Source organism: Antechinus flavipes, chromosome 3, assembly GCF_016432865.1.
Source record: "Antechinus flavipes isolate AdamAnt ecotype Samford, QLD, Australia chromosome 3, AdamAnt_v2, whole genome shotgun sequence".
Taxonomy (NCBI): Eukaryota; Metazoa; Chordata; class Mammalia; order Dasyuromorphia; family Dasyuridae; genus Antechinus; species Antechinus flavipes.
This window is the reverse complement of record NC_067400.1, coordinates 61,493,180-61,518,625: the sequence shown is the minus strand read 5'-3', so window position 1 is coordinate 61,518,625 and position 25,446 is coordinate 61,493,180.

The following is a 25,446-nucleotide window of genomic DNA, read 5'->3' as shown; positions in this document are numbered from 1 at the left end:
ACCATAAAGTGAGCAAAATCTAAAAAGTAGAAATTTTCACTAATTTTAAGCTATAAACTAATCTCTACAAGCTATCAAAATGTCCAGAACACAAATAATGGAGTAGATTTCATGGGGCTTGGGAATAATAACTTTAAAATCCATTTAAAGTCAATTTTCAAGAATCTATGCTAACAAGAGTATAAGGACACAAGTAAACTCTTTCTTTTCCCATAAATTATACATACACATATATATGGACATATCTAAATCACCTTTGCCTACACACACACACACACACACACACACACACACACATATATATATATAATAAGATGATCAGAAAGTATCAGTACACTGCTCTCCTCCCTCAGCATAGTATCAGAAAGAAGTAAATGGCTCTGAGTAGGAGGGGAAATTATCAGATAATAATATTCCAGAGAAATGAAATATCCAGAGTTCCTTGACTGGTTTTTCAATGGTTGACTGTTAACATTAGTCAAGAAGAAAGGAATATCCCCAAATTATATCTTGATGATAACTTTCTATGATCTATGAAATAAAAATTAGATGAGAAATAGGGCTGTGCACAATTTTGGCAGATCCTGAATCCATCAAAAAATGATAAGCATCAACAGTATAATCTGGCAACCCAAGGGGAAAAAAACAGTCTAACCTCATTTTAGGTTGAAGAGGGACTTAGTTTGCAAAACCAAGAGTATGATACCTCCAATTTACTCTCTCCTAGTCACACTCTAGCTAGAATCCTATTTTCAATTCTGAGGACCATGTTTTAAGAAAAACATTGATAAATTGGGGGGAGTCCAAACAAGCACAATTAAGTTTGGAAATAGTACAATATCACATGCTATAAAAAGATTTGTTGAAGAAAGTAGGAAATCGGGAGAGTCATGGTAGCTACCTTCAAAGCTTTGCCCTACTGTCACGTGAGCAAGAACTAGCTTTGTTTGGCTTGACTACAGAGAGCAGAGCTAGAACGAATGCATGAAAGTTTTTAATATAGGCAGATCTTAGCTGATATAAAGAAAACCATCCTAAAAATTCAAGCTGACAAAATACAGAATCAGATGTATTGGAAAGCAATGGGCTTCCTTTGACAAATGTCTTTAAGCAGGTGTCACTTAAGTTTTTCTGGGAATATCTCATAAGACATTTGTTTTTAGGTACTCTTTATACTTGATGGCTTGTAAAATGCCTTCACTGACCCAAAGATTCAGTAATTATAATTTGTTGTGTGCTTTCTACAAGCCAAGATAATTTCAGCTATTGAAGCTGAGGAAAAAAATAAAAACTATGGATTTTGAAAAGCTTGTATTGAAGTCGATGGGGGTGGGAGGATATATGTTTATATATGGTCATGTGTATGTATATGTACATGTGCATATAGACGTGTATACATATATACATATATGATGATTTATAATTAATTTGTAAATTGTACACTTTAAGTAAAATTGAGTCCTAGGATTATAGTAGAGAAAAAACAATGGCAGTTAAGGATTAATGGGGGTCAGTGGATGGAGCACCAGCCCCGAAGTCAAGAGGCCCTGAGTTCAAATCTGGCCTCAGACATTTAACACTTCTTAGCTATGTGACACTGGACAAATCATTTAACTTCAAATTGCCTCAAAAAAAAAATCCCAAACTATTAAAGAAAAATATCTTTGTAATAATAATAACATGTATTCACATATGAATATATTCATATCGTGTTTTAAAGTTTACAAAATATTCATATCACATTTTAAAGTTTACCAAAAATGTTTTAAAAGTTTTAAACTCAGGGCAGTCCTGAAATCATGCATCATCGAAAAAAAAATTTCTCCCTTTATGTTTTAAAAAATTTTCTTAAATGGGCAGAATTGACTAGTATGCAGCTACTTTTAAATGCTGTGATGATAATAGCAGAAACTTTTACAAAGCTCGGAAAAGTAATCTTGGCAAATTTGTGTTAAGCTAGGCTGTCTGGGAGTTCAATTGTTGAAATCCTGAAGGTGACCACAAACATTATCCCAATAAGTATGTCTGAAGTCTTACTTAGTTTAGGATTTTCAGAAAATACAAAAAAATTATTTACAATGTGTTTTGTCTACAGATAGAAGCCTGTGGTCTTGTTTTAAATTGTTTTGAATGAAGTATTAATTCAGATTTAATAAGGGATTTGTATATTAAATATTAAGAGATTACTGGAAATGTGACATTACTGAGCAGCAAAGGTAGCAAAAATAATGTATCTGTTCGAAAGCAATCACTTCATTGATTGATTACATTCTAATTTTGTTATAAAACTTTTTTTTCTTTTCTAGAGGAAGTATAGAAATAGCAGTTACCAATAAGATGTCATTCTAAATATCAGTTTGATCCAAAAACCCGTTTTTGATAGTGCTATCATCCTTATGGTCACCTTCCACTTACTCTGTATTTATCTATTCTGTACTGATTTATAAATGTGGAATCATTCTTCAGTATATAAGCTCCTTGCAGTCAGAGATTGTTTTTGCTGCTACTTTGTATCCCCAATATTTAGAATGATCTCTAATATGCAATGTCTTAATGAATTGATTTACTTGTTTGTAACTCAAATATAACTATCCCTTTTATTAATTTCAAAACAAAAATTTCTCTCTGGGTACAGTTCCCTCATATAAGAGTCTCCCATAAATGAAAAGGCACTTTCTACAATATAGATGCACAATTACAGTAATGAATTTTTTGACTACTTATGGTTTTAAGTAAAGCAGATTTCCCAGAATTAGGTTCTGCTGAATTGTTTGCTCCAATTTGAAAAAAAATTAAGTTCTTAGGTCAATTATTCCTATTCATAAAGAGCTATCTGTTTCATCCTGAAAACAACATTATAATTCTATTATCATTTAATAAAAAAAAATCCAAAGTCTAATGCAAGAATCCTCCTGGCTAATTGATTTTCTTGTCTGACCAACTCACAGAAGTCGGGCAATGTATAATTTATTCTTAATATTTCATTCTTGAAATCCTCCCAACTTTTAAAAATACTTAAAAAAAATCTCTGGAGGGTTAATTATCCAAAGATTAATGGGTGATCACATTAACCCAGACTATCATTATTTAAGAAAAAAACCCAAATCTTACCTCCAGAATTCCTGCTTTTGCTTCATTAAAAGGGATATAGTTATAATAATGAGCCCTAAATTGGACATGATTAAGGGGTTGGGTGCTATATAGAACAAGGGATAAAAACATCTCAACTACACTGACTATGTTCTTATTAATGGATTCTGCAAAACAAAGATATTTAATATCAGTCCTAGTCCTTTGAGATTAACAGAAAGGTATACTAGATTCTCAGAGACAGCCATAAGGAAGACTAAGCTATTGCTCTGTTTCTTTAAAGTGCTAATAGAAAATCAAAAATGGAATACAAAATGGGGGAAAAAAAGATATAAATTGTCCAGATCAACCATTTCCCTCATAAAATACTTTGTAAGATTTAAAAGGCATTATGGCTTGATGGGAAGAGATATGGCTCTAAAGTCAAGCTGCATAACACTACATGCATTGAAACAATCTCAGAAATAGCCAGTTCTTGACTAGACAAGTGATTTTCTTTACAACATATTTAATAAGTACCCCACCTCAGCCATATGGAAACTTCTTCCTATGGAATGGGAAGATGAGAACAATTTATCCCAAAGGCCATAAAAACACCTGAAGCAGGTGCTGTGCAATGCTTAGAGTTTGGGCAGACATGAAGACACCAAGGTCATCCACTATGTCCTAGGTCACACCCCTATCTTGACTTTTGTCTTTCCACAAGACTTTGATGACTCAGAAAGAGATATTGCGGTTGATGACTTTGTGCATCTCTACCGTACTGAAATCCAATCCATGTTCAAGTCAAGATGTCATCTGTGATGTTATGGATCCTCTTTGAAAATGAAAATGAGTACTTAGCTCTTGCTTGAAGATCTCCAGAGGTAAAGAACCCCCAACCATTTCTTGTAGGCTCATTACACTTTTGGATTGTTCTAAATACTTGAATAATACTAAATACTTTGCAGCTTCTACTTACGACTCATAGTTCAAATCCTGTCACTGCTACCTCTTTGAATTTAGGTAAGTCACTTCTTTCATTCTAGATTTTCCTCTGTATAATGAGAATTTTGTCCTCTGTATATTGAGGAACATTCTTTAGAAAATCGATATACTTCCTTCTGACTCTGAATCTATCTTCCCATTTGGGACTGATATGTCTATTGTCTTTTTTTTTTCCCTGAGGCAATTGGGATTAAATGACTTGCCCAGGGTCACACAGCTAGGAAATGTTAAGTATGTGAGACCAAAATTGAATTTAGGTCCTCCTCATTTCAAGACTGGTGCTTTAACCACTGCATCACTTAGCTGGCCCATATGCCCATGATTTTAAAGAACAAAGAAAGAGAGGACAAAGAATTTATATGGCACTTATTACCAGACACCATGCTAAGAAGCACTTACTTTATAAATATTATTTTATTTGTTACTCTTATTATCCACATTTTTAAATTGAAAAAAATAGAGAGAAGTAGAGGCTAAATGACTTGCCCTAGCAAGTGTCTAAGGCTGGATTTGAAAATTGAGAAAAAATTGTTGACTCCATGATCAGAGTTCTACCTTTCAAGCCATCTAGCTGCCACTGATCCCCTTGACCCTCTGAAATTTAAAAAAAAAAAAGATATATATTCTTGTCATGGATAAACATGGATATGGTTATACCTTGATTCCAATATATTTCCAGTTCAACAATACTTCCGGGAAGATAGACTTCTAAAGGGACTGACTGGAATATACAACCAAATTCTTCTACAACAATTCCATCTTATTTATACAAATGGATAATTTTATTTGCTTTTCTGTAATGGGTAGAATACTACCATTCAGATATAAAATGCAGTTCCTTGCAAAAAGTATTATCCTACAGATACCAGCTTAAAATATGAGCAAAATGTTGAGTGAAATTTGAAACATAATATGGAGAATATCATAGTTGAGCCCCAGAATTATGTTTCTGTTAAGCATTGTACAACTTAGCAGAATCTTGCAAATCATCTGACAAAACCAATAGATTCAGTCTGACACCAGAGCCTGGAGGCATGTTCTCTCTCAGAGTAAGAAGTAAGATATCCAAAAAAGTAAAAAAAATAAAAAAAAAATAAGGCCTCATTTCCCCCCTTCACTTTAACTTTTTTGACCTACACTGAACCAAACAGTATTGTCAGATTTGAATTTAAAATTGATTCATATGGAAGAACATTTTTCCCGTAAGATTGACTTATTTTCAATGGTACTCATGTTCAAGATCCAAAGAGTGAATATAGAAATCTTGAGTTAAGACCCTTATGTCTTCTAAACTGTCCTTGCCCATAATCCATGATCTTGTAACAAAAAAAAAAAAAAAAAAAAAAAAAAAAAGACTTTTGTTGCTATAAAAATTTTAGGACAAAGAGAAGGGAAGCATAAATTGTGTTGAATGAATAAAATGTAATATTATGGCATGATAAGAAATGACAAATGTTAGGAAATCAGAAAACATAAGAAGACATTAATGATAAACAATAAAGAAAGTGAAATCTAAAGAATAACCTCAATGATGACTGAGGGATGTAAATAAAAATAACTCCAAAAAGTACCTGAATTCAGATTAATGCAATGTCCAATCAGTCTAAAGCAATATGATGAGGCTCCTTTTCAGAATTTTAAAAAATGAATAAAATAAAATTTTGGTGAATGTAAAAACAACAATTTTTTTGAAAAAAGTTTAAATTGTGGGGGGCTGCATATTGACTTAAAAATCTGTTATCTGTGTTTATTGTTATTATTATTATTATTATTTTATTTCCCAATTGCATTTTTATCTATTTTGGGCTACACTTAAGATTTATGGGTTACATGTGTCCTATGCACCTAAGGTTTGGTATATCAAATTCATGAATGCCAAGTTAATAATTCTTCATCTAAAGTAGAGACATCATGCAAAGGATGATGGAATATATAGTGTTTTTCCTTATTTTGGTGTGGGAGTCTATATGAATCATGTACTATGTAGTTACTGTATGGATGGATCATTATCTATTTCTCTTTTATATAAATGAGATTAGAAGCAAAGAGCATGGTACAAAAATCAAGAAACAGTAATAAAAGTTTTGTTTGTTTTAAGTACATTTTTCCAATTAGCAAAAATCCTACATAAAAGTGTATTTGGTGCCTGCAACTCTCCCATGTCCTTTTTTTTCCCTTCAGTGATGATTCTCAGGTTTACATGCTAATTCTCATTTCTCTGCCTACTCTCAAATCTTTTATTCATTCCAAGGGGGAAATGAGGATCAGTAGCTTTTTTGTTAGACATGTCTTTTCTCCTCCTTGTAGAACTCATGCTTCCAGAGGGCAGAGACCACAATAATCAGAAATAAGTTCAAGACTTACTCTAAATATCATTAGCTGTATGACTGAATAAATCCTTTATAGTTTCTGAAACTCAATTTCCTCTTCTATCTCAAATCTTTAATTATATAATGTTATAAGCTCACAAAATATTCTCCTTACAACAAGTAGGCAGAATACATATACTTAATTCTATTTTATAGATTAGCAGGCTTAGAAAAGTTATGAATTGTAGGATCGTCAATGTAGGGTTAGTAGGGTTCTAATTAATCCTCTCATTTAACAAATTAGGGAATAGAGCATGAGAGAGATTAAATGGCTTGTAGAGAGTGTATGAGACTGGATATGAAACTTAGTTTTCCCGAATAGAAGTCCATCATTTTATCCACTAGATCATAATGATTGGCCTTGGCTACATGGCTAGAAAATTGCAGAGCTCAATTTCAACCCATGATCTTCTAATTTTACTTCAATTCCAGCTATCTTTCTGGTACATAATACCATTCCATTGAACCTATCAAGTGTCTTCCTCACAGTGAGTGTTCAATAAATATTAGTTGAATAGTTAGTCAGGCAATACACATTTATTTTGTTGTTGTTGTTCAGCTATTTTTTATGTGACCCCATTTGAGATTTTCTTGGCAAAGACACTAAATGGCTTGCCATTTACTTCTTCAGTTCATTTACAGGTGAGGAAACTGAGGAAGGCAGGGATGAGTGATTAACCCACAGTCACATAGCTAGTAAGTCTGAAGCAAGATTTGAACTCAGGAATAAGAGTCTTCCAAAAGTCATGCCTGGAACTCTATCCACTATACCACCCAACTGCTAAAGCATTTGTTACTGATTTACTACCTATGAGGCACTTTATTAAAATCTGGGGACATAAAAAAAGGCAAAGGATGGTTTCTGTCCCCAAGAAGCTTACAATCAATTAAGGGAGACAACAAGCAGATAAATATGTACAAACAAGCTATATGAAGGATAAATATAAAATAACAAAAGGAAAGCAGTAGGATTAAGATGGATTGAGAAAGCCTTCTGGACTAATTGATTCAATTATTCAAGATCCCAGTAGCAAAAGGAATTCAATTTCCATGACAGTTTTAGGTACAGCTTATTCTGTGTAACCTCAAAATTCCCTTCCAACTTCTGGGATTCTGTTAAGACACTTAACGTCCTACTCCCTCAACCCTGTGGGTGAGAAAACCTGTGGCTAAATCAGCCCAAAGATCTGGACACCCAAGCTGAGGAAGAATCTGCTCACTCAGCCTCCAAGGAGGGTGGCAGAATGCAAATGTTCTGCCTATTTCATTAACCTTCAGGACAGAGTGTAGACATTCTCATTCACTCTCCTCCTGCTGTCTCCAGGTTTTTACCTCATTGCTCACTTTTTTTTTCTTTGTACTTTTCCTGATTAATAATAGGCAAGTTAAGGTTTTTATCTTTCTGGGCACATTTCAAGGTCTTGTGGTTATATCCAAATAGTTATTGGAGCCTCAATCAGGTAGGGATATTTTTTCTTTGATTGTTTTGTATCTTGGGGGAGTTGACCAAGCATTGTGTTGGGTGCTGGGAATAATAAAACATTTAGGTGAGAAACACATTCTGCTTTCCTCGAATTTTGAGATTCAGAAGGCTGATGTTATAGTAAATGGACTATTGTTCTTAGCATGAGAAAGATCTGAGTTCAAGACTTCCCTTGAACATGAGCATTATTAATTGTTTGATTCTCTACCTCAATTTCTTAAATGACCTCTAAGAGTTCTTCTGGCTCCAAGCCTAGGATTCTATTATCCTATTATCTTGTGATTAGTACAAAGAACAAGCTTATATACAAATAATTTTAATATACAATACTCCATGATAAGTGCATTAGAGAGGAGAAATGTTTTATGTGAAATCCAAAGGGGGAAGTCATTTACTTAAAGAAAGAATTCCTGAATTAGACTTTAAGGAATAGTTAGGGATTCAAAAGGCAAAGGAAGAAAGGGAGAAGATTTCAGGTATAGGCAATATTAGAAGCATCAAGATGGGTAAACATCATGTATCTTTAAGGGTAAGAAAATAATCTAATTGAGTAAGAAAACAGAATATAATACAAGGATGGAATGGCCAGGTGATTCCAGATTGTAGAAAGCCTTGAAAGGTCAGCAGAGGAACTTGAAACAACTCTATAAAAAGAGGGGGAAACTTTTGAAGATTTATGAGCAGAAGGAAATGAGGAGAACTATTCATAAGGAAGATAAATCTGGCATCAGTATGAAGGATGAATAGGAAGGAGGAGAGAGAGGTCATGAGACCTTTAAGTAGAGTAGTAATGGCTTTGTATACCAGAGAGAGAAGTAGGGGAAGTAGAGGGGAGGGAAGAGATTTGGGAGATCTTATGGAGGTAAAAGTCCACAAGGATCAGTAACTGCTTCAATAAAGGAGGTGAGGGAGATGGGAGTGTTGAAGAGAGTTGTCCAGAACACAGAAGACCCTGTGGCGAATGAAGCTCATGACAGAAAAAGTAAAATTGAAAAGAGGAGACGCTTTAGGAGTAAAGAAGCTTAATATTGAACATGTTGGGTTTGAGGCCAATATTGGACCAATTTCAGAATTCTAATATAGTATTCATAATTTGCCAATTGGATCAATGAAATGCACTGGAAAGGACAGCCTGAAGCTCAGAATCTGGGTCATATCTGAGTCATTTGTGTAGAGATAGTGATTTAAGGTTTAGTTTAAATAAGCCTCTCCAATATCCTATGAGTAAATAGAGCAAATAGATATTATGATGCCCCTTTTATAGAAGGGGAAAATTAGAGCGATTCTGTGACTTTTTTAATATCACTTGGCTAGTAATGGCAGAATCAGGTCTTCCAGCCTGTTTTTTAGTAGGGACCATATGTCTCAAGTGTGATCTGAAAGAGTTAAAATCATAAGAGTCTTAGATTAAGAACTGGATGAGACCTTAGAGGACATTCTGTGTAGCATTCTTATGTTATAGTTGAGGCTAAGTAATTTGTCTAGGATGGCAAACCAATAAATTCCTAAGACAGGATTTGAACTCAGGTCATCCCACTTCCAAATTCAGGTCTCTGCCCACTGCATCACTAAATTGCTTAATGACGACAGCTCACATTCATGTATCACTTAAGGTTGGCAAAATCCTTTACACATACTCCTTCATTTGAGCCTTTCAATAATCCTATAAAGAATCAAATAACTGAAAGAGGGGAAGGAGCTTTAGAGGGCATCTAAATCAATCCATAGACATAGACCAAAGGTGGTGCAGGTATTATCATCCCCATTTTTATAGACGGGGAAACTGAGACTTAAAAACATCAAGTGCTAAAGGGAAGCAATGAGATATAGTGGTAAAAACATTGGATCTGGAGTCTGGAGAATCTTTGTTAAAATCTCACTTTTGACATATTTTAACAAATCCCATATTTTGATATATCACCTATGTGACTTCAAGCAAATCCCTTTACCTCCTTGGACCTCAGTTTCCTTGTTTATAAAATGACCTCTGAGTTTCTTTCCAACTCTCAGTCTATTATTCTACAACTAACCAATTCTCACAAACTTTATCAATGTCAAGTAAAATTTGAACCCATGTCATGCTAACAAAAACTAAGATGTAGGTTAGATTCCAAAACTATCCAATTCATTGTAGTGTCTTTAATTGCAAGAAATCAAGGAGATACAGCAAATATTTACATATAGGATTAGGCAGTATATCATAATATAAAATTTTCATATGATGTAAAATATTTAAATAATTTTAAAATAAATACATATTGTGTATATGAATTATATATCACCTGATATGTGGTATATGCATTATTTTAATATGATATAATATGATACACACATATATCTATATGCCTAGATGGATAGATGAGAGATTGATAGATACCATATGCACACATTTGCATTTATTTATATATACATTCTCCCTCCAGTAAAAAATACAAGCATGGGCAGTTTTCCTTTTTCTTTTTATCTCCAATGCCTGAAAAATACTATATGTTTAATAAGATTTGCTGAATCGAACTGATTTGAATTTAACTGAAATGGAGAATCTCAACTTCTCAGCTATTATAGAATATAAGATCTTTATCTTTGATTTCTAGTTCAGTGGTTGTAAAACACATACTTAAATTTGATCTCATTTTTTATTTTTTCAAATTCATGCATACTAAATTTGAAATAGAATCATATTTATAAATTATACTTAATTTGAATTTTTAATTTTCACATTTCACAAGCAGTGTTGCTTAAATACCTGCAGTTTTCTATCACTCCTTCCCCTCTAAAACTCCTAGAATGAAATATTGGGGTCACCTTTAATAACTAGAGACCCTGATGTTTTCTCTATGTGCCATTGAAAAATACTCATTTCAAAATGAAAAAAAAAAGTTTTATCTTTCTTTTGAGATGCTATCCTCAGATACTGATTCCTTCCCATTTTCTTACAATCTTAAATTTCTATATTTTACATGGTTATATAGCCAATAAAACATTTCAGAAAATCTCTATTTCACTTTGGAACAGTCAGTGTCTGCAAGTACATGTATTTTCCCCTATTGTTTTATGTTATTCAGGCTGCTTTCCACAGACAGTTCTACAAGTAGATTATGCAATATAAGTAGAGGTTGATTCTAGTAAGTCTGCAGCCCAACAGGCGTTTTCAGGAAGAGCTGTGTTTTCAAGGACTGAAACTTTAACCATTGGTGCATGCTACTCTTGTCTGAGCTCTGAGATTGCTTCGTTATTTCTCCCCAGAGAATTCAATGGATTTGGTTCAAGCACCATTGAACGTGATGCTGTATTAATTGCCCTGGAGGGTAGCAAGGCCTTTGAACTGTGGCTGTGAGTGATATTTTGCTGTAAGACATGTGTCAGCACTTGGCTGGTTAACTCTGGGGCTGGGTTGTACAGCATGCTGGGACCAAGGATCTGGAAAACTACTTTGCATCCTAATCTGACATCTGTTTTCCATCATGCTGGGAGATTGACTGGCCATTCTATCAGAGAAGCGTCACTTTGGAATAGTCAGAGCCTAAGTAAAAATATTGTACTGTCAAAGAATATTAAGAATTTTCCATCATCTAGTAGAGTTCCCAAAACCAGCTGGCATACATAGGTGAATGGGTGATGCAATGGATTAATTCCCTGACCTTTTACCTTGTGAAGAATTGTCTGAGCATAAGCAATGTGTCACCATTAGGATACTGAAATCTAAATTGAAGTTTATTCTCTACCTATCAATTAGGATAAAATCCCATTTTTCATGGTTTAAATGATGAACCCTTTGGGTAGGGATCATGACTAGTTCTAGAAATCATATGGCATATGCATCATTTTGAGTACTCAATAAAAAGGAATGATTATATCTGATGTGTGAGTAACCTTTTTTTTTCCCACTGAAAAACAAGTATATACTTCTTCCAACTTTCTTCAGGGACAGTAGGTAGATGACAGCCATTGCAATCTCCATTATTACACAGAAGGAAGCTAAGATATGGGACATGAAGGAGAGCGAAGGCCATGCAGGATGGAGGTATGACAATTATAGTCACATATAAGACTAGGATAGAGCTTTGCGATGATAATTCCAGGTTCTTGACTCTGTATCCTGCCATTTCACCATTAATAGGAACTCTTATTCCTGTCACTAAATTTCTGCTCACCAAAGATGATATTTAGCTAGTAAAAGCATGCTGTGCAGCCAAAGGTGATATAATACCCACTCAATTTTTTTTTTAAATGGCGATTTTATTAAGCTTCATTTATATAGCATGTCAAGGTATTAAAAATATCTTCTTTTTAAAATATTTATTTATTTTTAATTTATGGAATAAAATAAGCATTTTCATAATAATACAACAAAAAATATCACTTCATATGAAACTACAAACTTATAGGCAACTTACTATTGCTTTTAAACATGTAATAAACATATATTTTTTCTTCTATCCTACCCAAGGTGACTATTATTAGACACAAATAATATGTATATACTTATGTATGTACATACATATGCAAAATCATCCTACACATATTTTTCAGTTCTCTCTTTGGATGTTGATGGTATCTTCCTTCATCTATAGTTAATTTGGATATTTATAATAGTCAAAATGATGTATTTGTTCAAAGTTATTCTCAAAACAATATTGTTTTTATTGTATATAATGTTCTCTTGGTTCTGCTCTTTTCTGGTCAAAATATCGATTAAAAATATCTCACTTGGCCACCATTACAAACCCATGAAGTATAATTTCATTTTACACATGAAGAAATCAAGACTTTTAGATATTAAACATTTCACTTAACGTTTGTATCTCCCATGAGTGATTTTCTCTAGCTTATCCCCTATGGATCTTCTTTATATATAGTTCTTTGCATAATGTTTCACTTATTAGACAGTAAACCTTTTTTTTTCCCTATCTTTCTTTGCATCCTTAGGGTGTAGCATAGTTAATGCCAATAAACTCTTGTTGACGAGATTTGCTCATAACCACATTACTCATACATTTATATGTATATGTTAATATGTATATATTTTATGTGTATGTGCATATACATCAGATTATTATATAGGTACATATGAATGAATAAATAAGGCAGTTATGAGGTGTTTACTATTTGCAAAGTATTATGCTAAATACTAGAGGTACAAATGTAAAAGGAAAATAGTCCTTGCTTTCAAAGAGCTCACAATCTAATAGCAAAGACAACATACATAAAGATTTCAACTGCAAATCAAATATAAAGACCTCATAATTCTTAGATGTCTCTTCTTTAATGTCATACCACTGATTAAAAAAAAAGTTCAATTCCTATTGTTGGACCATTTGATACTGAAATAAAAACATTACAACTCCAAAGTCTCGGGTTCAGGATCCCAGATTGTCTCCCTCAAGTACTAAGGGGAGATGATGGTAAAAAAAAAAAAAAAAAAAAAAAAAAAGGTAGATGGTGATTTCATCCCCCTGGTGTACACTGTCACCTCTCTCTGTCTTTCTCTGTCTCTGTCTCTCTCTGTCTCTCTCTCTCTCTCTGTCTCTCTCTCTCTCTCTGTCTCTGTCTCTCTCTCTCTCAATATCTCATTGCTTCAATTTTGGTCTGTCCTATGAGTGTCAACTTATTAATAGATAATAAGAGCTGACTCATTACTCCACAGAAGCCACTTCTAGATATGATGACTATAAGGATTGGGCTGAAAATAAGATCTTTTATCTGAGGAGTTCCAATTTTTTTCCTAAAAACTAGTCACAGTTGGCTAACACTTATTGATGATTTTTTTTCCCATTCCAATGGTGTTGGGTGCCTGAAATAGGTCCTATGGCCCAAGAACATCCCAATTCCCAATAGTTTCTAGATTACTGGCCTGAATTGTCCCAGGATGTAAAGGTTAATAACAGTCAAAATGGTAGTAGTGGTTTGACCTGCCCAATTCACAGTAAATGTGTGTGTATGTAAACTTTACAATGTTCTGTCTTTGCATTAGATAAATAGATAGATAGATAGATAGATAGATGATATATTGATAAATTATAGATAGGTAAAGATGCATAGATATAGATATTTTTATATTTATTATGTATTGCATATATGTGCTTATATAAATATTCATTATGTATTGTACATTTATACATGTATATATATGTGTGTGTGTGTGTGTGTGTGTGTGTGTGGTTATATATATTTTTAAATAAATATTTATTATGTATTACACGCATTTGTGTGTGTGTGTGTGGTGTGTATGTATAATTGTTTGAAAACCACTCCTCCTATAATTTCTGGGCATCTCTTGCTTCCTGGAGATCATATAAAGATAAGTGGGAGCAGGAAATACATTAATTGCCTATGCAGTAAAAACTAAAACAATCAATGTATGAATAGCTAGTTATTTCATTATCATCATGGCTTGATTGGGCTTCTGGAAAATATGATACTTGGAAGCCACAGATAGGGGTTAACATTCTACTTATTTATTTAAGCTCTTGGAAAGTGTGGTAAATGGCTCAAGTAAAGGCTTTGGAATCAAGAAGACCTGGGTGGCAATCCTGACTCTGCTGGTTATTACCTATCTGATGGGGGCAAGCTGTTTTAAGCCTGAATTCCTTATTATAAAATGAAAAAGTTCAATGAGATGATCTCTAAGATTCCTTTCAAGTCTTAATCTATGATCCTGTGACCAAATCTATTATCCATGGAAAATTGTCCCTAGATGGGCCCAAAAAAAATTATGAATATTTTAGCTAACAGTTGAATGGAGCTAAATGACTGGTTTATTAATTAATTGGAAAAAGCCATTCCATTTTCCATTGATGGAAACTCGCTGAACCAGAGTACTGAGAATATCCTTATTTTCCCTATCTATAAATCCTGTTCAGTCCAATGTCCATATGGTTCTAGCAAACCCTATACTTCTTAAGTATTCAATATAAATTATTCTTCATATTAGGTATATAAAGATATTAAATAATGATTGTTTTATGCGTCATGCTGAGTACAGAAATATGTTTAGAAGAATTGCAAATGTTTAACCTATATTGGATTGTTTGATCTCTCGGGGAGAGGGGAGAGATAAAATTTGGAACATAAAGTCTTACAAAAACAAATATTGAAAACTATCTTTGCATATATTTGGAAAAATAAAATACTATTAAAATAATTTAAAAATAAAATGAAAATTATTATAATAAAATTTATATAGTATTTTTAAAACTTTAAATGATGTATAAATGTTAACTAACTTTTAATAAGGTCTGCAAAGCACTTTAACTCCATTAACTCGCTTAACCTTCATAATGACCATAATGGGTGCTATTATTTTATGTCCATATTATAGAGTAAGAAATTGAGACTAAGAAAAATTGAGTGACCTCTTCAGAGTTATACACAGTTACTATCTGAGACTGGATTAAAATCCTAGTCTCTTGAATTCATCTGACATATTGTTGAATGAATAAATGATTTAATGAATAAATGAATTAATGCTCTGACTTGGCATCCCAAGCATGAATTCTTAAACAGACATCACCTATTTTTAATCAGTAGTTCTTTAATGCAAACATTCAACACAAACTGTAGCTCATTCTGCTTCTGTTCTACCTTCCCTCCCTAGCCTTTTTTTTTCATTCCACTGGAGTCCCAGAGTGATTGCATTTATTTTGAAGTTAATACTAGACTTGAATCACAAAATCATAGAAGCTTAGAATTGGAAGGGACCTCAGAGGTCATGTAGTCTAACTCTTATTTCTAATGAATAAATCACCTCTACATTATTCCTGATAAATGTTCACCTAGCCTCCATTTGAAACCCTTTATGAATAAAAAAATTCACTCTCTATAAAATCAGCTTGTTCCATTTTTGTCTTACTTTTAGAAAGGTAGTTTTTCTTTCTTTCTTTCTTTCTTTTTTTTGTTTTGTTTTGTTTTGTTTGGGGGTTGAATATTTGTGCTTTACATTGGCTCAAAAATCTATTACATTAATGTCTACTCATTACTTCTACTTTGGACTTCTAAGGTAAAATTGAATTTTAATTCTTTTCCTATATTACTTTGAAAAGGGGGTGTATAGGATGTTTAAAGAACACCAGGATCTGTTGTGTGAGGGTTTGCTGAGTCCTTTCTTAAAAAGGACTGCTCATTCACCTTTTGGTATCTACCCTGGCTTTCAACTTTCACCTATGGCTCCAAGTAGTTATACTAAACGTAGTGGCCACATCACAGGAAATCATCACAGCAGTCAGATTAAAATAAATTGAGAGTAATTGACAGGTGTCAAACCTGTCAGAGATTTATGGGGATATCTACCCCATGTATGGGAAGACTTTCCCCAACAACATTTTTTCTAGTGACCATGGAGGCAGCTGAAGCAAATAACAGGGCATGCTTAAAACTTGGTCAGACAACAAAGACATCAAGATCATCCACTGCATTCTGGGCCATGGCCAGTATTCTTGATTTTTGTCTTGTCACTGAATTTTAATGACTCTGAAAGAAAGAGTGATTCTTTGTGCAAATCTCCTCACTTAAACCCAATTCACCCATAAGTTAAGACATCACCTGTGGTGTCATTTATCTTTTTCAAAAACTAAAAACAAAACAACAACAACAACAACAAGAACAAAAAAAAAAAAAAAAAAAAAAACTACTCAAATAGTTAATGCTCTGTTTCTAGGCCTTATCCTTCTTGACTTTTATGTAGTATTTGATATTACTATATTTTCTCTCTTGATACTTCACTCTTGCATTAAATGATCTTGGACATTCCCTGGTTCTCCTGCCTTTGTGATTGGTCATACTCTATGCCTCTTTCTTGTCACTCTTCTTCCTGAACCCTAAAACTAATTAGCCCTTAAACTTTACCCTCATTTCTCTTCCCCCTTTTATATTTGGCAATCTCATATACTCCAGTGGTTTCCATTTTCTCTTCTAATTACATGAAAGTGGACTTTGTATATCTTGTCCCTACAACTTACCTGAGATTCAGGTGATTGCTCCATCTCCTTAAGTCATGCATTTTCTGTTTCTTTATTTTTAATACACATTGCTTTATGAATCATGTTGGGAGAGAAAAACCAGAGCAAAAGGAAAAAAAGTAGGAGAGATTAAAAAAAAAAAAAAAACCAGAAAGAAGTGAACATAGCATGTGTTGATTTACATTCAGTTTCCTTAGTTCTTTTTCTGGATGAAGATGGCATTTCCTGCCCAAACTCTCTTAGGATTGCTTTGGAACCACTGAGAAGAACCAAGTTTCTCATAGCTGATCATCACACATTCTTGCTGTTATTGTGTACAATGTATTCCTGTTCTGTTTGTTTCAACCAGCATCAGTTCATGTAAATCTTTCCAGACCTTTCTATAATCATCTTGTTCATCATTTTTTATAGAACAATTATATTCCAGTATTTTCATGTACCATAACTTGTTCAGCCATTCCCCAACTGATGGACACTTACTCATTATCCAATTCTTTGCTACCACAAAAAGAGCTGCTACAAACATTTTTTTGCACGAGTCCTTTTTCCTCCTTTATGATTTCCTTGGGATACAAACCCAGTAATGCTACTGCTGAAGGGTATATAGTTTTATAGCCTTTGTGCATAGGTTCAGATTGATCTTCAGAATGATTGGATCACCTCTACCTCATGACTTCCCTAGCTTTCTTCAGGTCCTACCTAAAAACCTTACTCCTCCAAGAAGCCTTTCCCAAGCTCCCTTAATGCCAGGCTGTCCCCCTGAAATTGTTTCCAACTTGTCCCCTACAAGGTTCTTGTTTGAGTGTTGTCTCCCCCACTTGCCCCACTAGAATATGAATTCTTTGTGGGCAATAATGGATTTTATTTGTTAGATCCAGGGCTTAATAAAATATTAATAAATGTTTGTTGCCTGACTGACTGATCAGGTCACAAACCTTAGAGCCTCTTTTTGTTTGTTACTACCTTACTCAATTAAATGTTCAATCCTGTCTAATCTAGTATGCATCTTTAACTTTTTCCAGTACCAAAACTACCATATTAGTCCAATCCCTCATCCCTTCTCACCTGGACTATTGATGCAATCTCTTAATGATTCTTTCTATCTTTAACTATCCCTCATTATAAAATGAAGTAACTTTCTAATGATGTAATTTTTACTAATTCTGCTAAAAAGTTTTCAATAGTTTACTCTTCTCTCACAAATTAAATGCAAATTCCAGAGCCTGACATTCAGAACTTTTCACATTTGTGATCCCACCTATCCTTACAAGCTTGTTTTTGGCAACCCCCTTCACACATACAACATTTGGACCAAGCTGGTTTGTTCATGGTTACCAAATCTTGGCCCTCCTTCAAGTAAACTTCCTTTCTGCCATTATCTTATTTCTAACAATATACTTCCCCTCTTTCAAGTCCCATATCAAGAATAATTTCTACACAAAATCCTTCCTGATTGTGATCACTATCTTAAATCCTTTAGGCTACTCTAACCTCTCCTAAGAACGTAATCATTTTTCTGATCTATCTTACAATCATATAAGAAAATGTTCAGTCTTCTAATGACATTGAAAATTCATTGAGGGAAAGAAATAATATTTTTCATTATTTTCATTCCCATTATGAAGAATAATGTTTGCATATACTAAATGCTTAATAGATTTTTTTTTACTGAATTGAATAAAGTGCCTCTCTTCCTCTCCTACCCCACTTAGATATCTTTCTATTAGATTATCTCTTCTGCCATTTATTCTATAGAAATGTTTCTATTCTCCTAATATTCCTGTTTGCCCTCTTGTGTATGTACTCAAATTACCAATGAGAGATTATTGGATACTCTGGCCCAAACAGAAAAAAAAAAAAAAAAAAAACAATAGGATTTAGGGGAAAGATCAGTGGACTGGCAGATGACATTGAATATAATTAGATTCCCATAACTGAATATAATATTCTATTTTTTTTTTCTTTTTTAGTAAGGCTTTTTATTTACAAAGCACATGTATGGGTAATTTTTCTAACATTGACCTTTGCAAAACCATTTGTTCCAAATCTTCCCCTCCATCCTCCCACCCTCTTCCCTAGCTGGAAGGTAGTCCAATACATGTTAAATATGTTGAAATACATGTTAAATCCAATATGTATATACATATTAATACAGTTATCTTGTTGCACAAGAAAAATCAGATCAAGAAGGAAGAAAAAGAAAAAACTGAGAAAGAAAATAAAATGCAAGTAAATAACAACAAAGAGAGTGAGAATGCTCTGCTGTGTTCCACACTCACATATATATATATATATTGCTCTCTTCATCACTAAACATGTAGAACTGGTTTGAATCATCTCAATGCTGAAGAAAGCCACATGCATCAGAATTAATCATCATATAGTCTTCTTATTGCTGTGTATAGTAATCTCCTGGTTCTGCTCATTTCACTTAGCATCAGTTCATGTAGGTCTCTCCAAGCCTCTCTGAAATCATTCTGCTGGTTGTTTCTTACAGAACAATAATATTCCATAACATTCATATACCATAACATATTCAGCCATTCTCCAGCTGATGAGCATCCATTCAGTTTCCAGTTTCTTGCCACTATAAAAAGATCTGCCACAAACATTTTTGCACATGGGTGTCCCTTTCCCTCCTTACAGATATCTTTGGGATATAAACCCAGTAGAAACAGTGATGGATCAAAGGGTATGCAGTTTGATAACTTTTTGAGCATAGTTCCAAACTGCTCTCCAGAATGGTTGGTTTCACAGTTCCACCAACAATGTATCAGTGTCCCAGTTTTCCCACATCCCCTCCAACATTCATCATTATCTTTTTCTGTCATTTTAGCCAATCTGACAGGTGTGTAATGGTATCTCAGAGTTGTCTTAATTTGAATTTCTCTGATCAATAGTGATTTGGAGACTTTATCACGTAGCTACAAATACTTTCAATTTCTTCATCTGAAAATGGTCTGTTCATATCTTTTAACCACTTATCAATTAAAGAACGGCTTGAACTATTATATATTATAAATAAAAATAAAAATTATCCAGTCTCTCTATAGTTTAGAAATGAGGCCTATATCAGATCCTTTAGATGTAAAAGTGTTTTCCCAGTTTATTGCTTCCCTTCTAATTTTGTCTGCATTAATTTTGTTTGTATAAAACCTTTTTAACTTAATATAATCAAAATTATCTATTTTGTGATAAATAATGATCTCTAGTTCTTCTTTGGTCACAAATTCCATCCTCCTCCAAAAATCTGAGAGGTAAACTACCTTATGTTTTTCTGATTTGTTTAATAATCTCATTCTTTATGTCTAGATCATGAACCCATTTCAACCTTATCTTGGAATTAGGTGTTAGATGTGGGTCTATGCCTATTTTTTACCATAATAGTTTCAATTTTCCCAGCAGTTTTTGTCAAATAGTGAATTTTTATCCCCAGAACTGGGGTCTTTGGGTTTGTCAAATACTAGATTGCTATAGTCATTGACTATTTTGTTCTGGGAACTTAACCTATTCCACGGATCGACTTCTCTGTTTCTTAGCCAGTTTTGATGATTTTGATGACCACTGCTTTATAATATAGTTTTAGATCTGGTACAACTAGGCCACATTCATTTGCTTTTCTCTTCATTACTTCCTTTGAAATTCTTGACATTTTGTTCTTTCAGATGAATTTTGTTATTTTTTTTAGGTCAGTAAAATAGTTTCTTGGGAGTTTGATTGGAATAGCATAAATAAATAATTAGTTTGGGGAGTATTGCCATCTTTATTATATTTGCTCAACCCATCCACAAGTACTTGATATTTTTCCAATTACTTAGATTAGACTTTATTTGTGTGGAAAGTGTTTTATAGTTTTGCTTATATAATTCCTGACTTTCCCTTGGCAGATAGATTCCCAAATATTTTATACTATCAACAGTTATTTTAAACAGAATTTCTTTTGTATCTCTTGCTCTTGGATTTTGTTAATGATGTATAAGAATTCTGATGATTTATGTGGATTTATTTTGTATCCTGCAACTTTGCTGAAATTGTGGATTGCTTCTAATAGTTTTTTAATTCATTCTCTAGAGTTCTTTAAGTATACCATCATGCCATCTCTAAATATACCATAATATACATCTAAGTATATCATCATACTATCATTATCATTGATAATTTGGTTTCTTCATTACCTATACTAATTCTTTTAATCTCTTTTTCTTCTCTTATTGGCAAAGCTAGCATTTCTAATACAATATTGAATAGTAATGGTGATAGTGGACAACCTTGTTTCACCCCTGATCTTATTGAGAATGGTTCCAGTTTGTTCTCATCACATATGATGCTTGCTGATGGTTTTAAATAGATGCTACTTACTGTTTTAAGGAAAAGTCCATTTATTCCTGTACTTTTTAGTGTTTTTTTATTAGGAATAGGTGTTGGATTTTATCAAATGCTTTTTCTGCATCTATTTAAATAATCATATGGCTTTTGTTAATTTGGTTATTGATATAGTGAATTATGCTAATAGTTTTTCTAATATTGAACTGCCCCTGCATTCGTGGTATAAATCCTTCTTGGTCATGGTGTATGATTTTCTGTAATCTCTTTGCTACTATTTTATTGAAGATTTTTGCATCAATATTAATTAGAGATTGTTCTATAGTTTTCTTTCTCTGTTTTCATCCTACCTGGTTTAAATATCAGTATCATGTCTGTGTCATAAAAGGAAATTGGTAGGAGTCCTTCATTCCCTATTTTTTCAAATAGTTTATATATTATTGGAATTAATTGTTCTTTAAATGTTTGGTAGAATTCACATATAAATCTATCTGGTCCTTTTTTTTTTTCATCATGTATTTCAGGGAGTCCAAAAATCCTTAGATTGTCTCTCCTCGATTATTTTCCAGGTCAGTTGCTTTTCCAATTAGGTATTTTACATTTTTTTAAATTTTTTTTTTCATTTTTTGGTTTGCTTGACTGATTCTTGTTGTCTCATTGACTCATTCATTTCTATTTGTTCAGTTTTGAATTTTAGTAATTTATTTTCTTTATTTACTTTTTTAAAACTTCTTTTTGTATTAGTCCAATTGATTTTTTAAATAAATTGTTTTGTTTTATGGAATTTTTTCCCATTTCACAAATTCTGTTTTTTAAGGAGTTATTTTCTTTTTCCACTTCACAAATTCTGTTTTTAAGGAGTTGTTTTCTTTTTCTGTTTCACAAATTCTATTTTTCTGGGAGTTGTTTTCTTTTTTCATTTTATCAAATCTTTCTTTTCATGAGTTATATGTCTTTTCCAAACCCTTTTGGAAAGTTTACATTTCCTTTTCCCATTTTTCTTCTACCTATTTTTAAAGACTCATTTTAATTTATTCTAGGAGAGCCTTGTGAGATGGGGACCAGGTTATATCATCTTTTGGGGCTTCATCTGGCAACAATCTGCCTTTAGTCTCCTCAGGGTTTGATATCTGTTCTTCTCTTTCACCACAGAAGCTGTCTATCATCAGAGTTCTCTTTATTTTTTTTTTTTTTTACTCATTTATTAAAAAAAAAAGTTAAGGTCTGCTGATTCACTCCCAGTGCTGATTCATTACTGGGTTAGCATGGCCAAGTTCCCTGACATTCTGATGTTTTGGTGTTCACTATTAACCTTTTGTGTTTGTGTTGGATGTTTTATAACTTCTCTGTTGATCTACTGGCTTGTAACCAGGGCAGAGTGGCCAAGACTACTGTAGATTCCTATAGATTCCTCTCCATAGATTCTCCACCAGGAGGAGTCTTCTCCACCATGTAGAGCTGCCACTCCCTGTGGAGTCCACACTGCTCTGTGGAGATGGCAGTGCCCCAGGACTCTGCACTGTCTGTGCTGGTGACTATGCTCAGATGCTTGTGCTACCTCCCTCACATTTCCAATTGAAACAGATCTTTTCTGGTGCTCTTTGAGATTATCTTTTTCTGATAATTTGTTGCACTCCTAATCTTTGTGGGTTCTGCCAGTCCAGAGCTAATTTAGAGACTGGGTTTGCTAATTAGTCTGAGAGTTGTAGAAGGTCAGAAAGAAACTTGTGTCATCTCTGCCATCTTGACTCCACCCATGAAAGTCTCTGAATATAATATTTTAAATGTATTTTAGCCTTATTTGACTTGAAGCTCTACTAAATTTAATGGAACCTAAGATCTCATTAATCCACACCCTCTCCTATTACTTTTGCTTGGTTACCATATCATATTGTTGATTCAAATTCTTATCACCTTCTATTTAAAACCTCTCATTCTTTTTATATATACTCTACAGTGACTTTGTACAGTTTGTTGTTAAATCTATGTGTAAATTTAGATTTTTTTCTTCAGTTAAATTTCATCTTAGACTTTTCCCCACTGTTATAACTTATAGAACTTTTCTGGTTTCCAGATGTAATTTAAACAGTGTATGCTAGCATCTACGTTAGCTTCATGTCATATGTAAATTTGAAAAGACATCTTCATCCACATATTGATTTTTAAAAAACTGAACCAAGTATGGGCAAAAAGAAAGTTCTGTTATAGTCCTTGAGGAGCTTTTACTGAAGAAGGACATTGATCAATTCAAGTTCAGTCATTCAAAAAAAAAATGGCAAATCAATCACCAACCTGTCATTACTCTATCTTGTCCAGAAGGATTGAACAGGAATTGTTAAATAACTTGCTAAAATCCAATGATACTATGTCTGAGATAACCCCATTATCTTGTTTAGAAAGTCTGTCTAAAAAAGGAAATGAAATTCATCCAGTGTTTCTTATTCTTGATGACCCTATATTTACATGGATTGACCCCTACTTCTCCTTCAAAGTGCATAAGAATTCTCCCTTTTGTTCTAGTTCATTTCCAAGCCTAATAAAGGACTTCACAGAAGAATTAAACTGGCTTTTCATGCAAAGAGTTATATACATTAATATTTTTCACTCATGAGAACGAGACAGGTGTCTTAATGTTTAGAAACCTAAGTTAATATAAAGATGGTGCAATGAAGAAGGGGCAAAGGTACAATCAATCTGAAGAGAGACAGGATATACTTTCAAGGACATGCCTATGAAGGAAGAACCTTGAAAATTCAGCAAAAGATATCATCCAACCCCCAATGTCCAATTTATTCCAAATTATCAAAAAACATAACAATTGCATAGTTTTAGGTCATAGTTGATACTTAATAAATGTTTATTCCTTTTCAACATGCCTTCTCAATCACTTCTTACCAGTTTAATGTGGATTTTCAAAGAAAACTCTCACTAAACAGCAATGTGGAAGAAAGAAAGGTAATTTATAGGGATAAGTATGGTCTTGTTCAGTTGTATATGATTGGTTTCCCCTTGTCTAAAATCACAAGGAAGAAGGAAGCACATGAAATTAGAAATTTCTAGCATAAAAGGACCATCAGATTATGGACTTAGGGTCCATCCTCTCATATTAAATCCAATCCTCTCATATTAAAAATGGGGTAAGTAAAACCCAAAGAAGTTAATATCTTAAAACACAGAGCTAATAAATGTCTGAAGTGAGAATCAGACCGTGGGAGTCTCCCCAACTCCAAGGCAGGCACTCTACTCACTATGTCTTTGTACAACACTACTAAATGGCAGTTTTAAGGACCTGGACTTATTTATGTGAACATTCCCTACTCTTTTTGGTTAAAAGTCAAACATTATTGGAGGTTCCAGTTATAAAAGAAGCCAGGATAAATAGGGGAGCTACCAAGGACACAATGCTACACATAGAACACTCTGTTGTAGTGATGGTGGTGGTGGTTGCAAGAAAATCTGAGCCCAGAAAACTAATGGAATATTCTCTAATGACAAACCTATTAATAAACCGTTCTTGAATTTTGCCTGACAAGGATTCTATATAATATGTCATTGCTTATTGTAGTGACTACTTATATTATCAATGAGTTCTTTAAAAATGGATGAAGCCATCCATTCCTTCAATAAACAGTGAACATCTATTTTTTTGAAGTAAGAAACACAATCACTGTTGCCCACATTGCTACAGATGGCAGGATTCTCATATAAAATCTCAATATAAAAAAAAAAAACATGTAAAACACTTGGCGAATGTAAAATTGTTCTATGAAAACAAGGATGATTTTTGTTGTATAAGGAAAAGCAGTTATGCCACAGTGAATAGAGATCTAGTGACCTGAGTTCAAATCAAGCCATAGAAACATCCTGGATTTATGACTCTAGTGACTTCTAGTCACAGTGGCCCAGATAACTCTCTGGAGTATAAATTATAGAAGAGTGGCCAATCTGCACTGGGAGAAGGGGATTCCTCACTAGAAATTTCCTAGAACAATGGAATCACAGATCTAATTTAAAAATTAAATAAGAAACAATTATCTAAATTTAGAAATTGGGAAACTAATACTAGATCAAAAATTGGGAATTTGTAGCCAAAAATTTTAGTGTCATCAAATTGTTAGGGGATATTAGCCATTAATGTCTCTATGTTTTAGTTTCTGGGATAATACAATTGCCATAATACTAACCTGATGATTAAAAAAAATGAAAACAACTGGAAAGCATTTTTTTGGGGGTATAC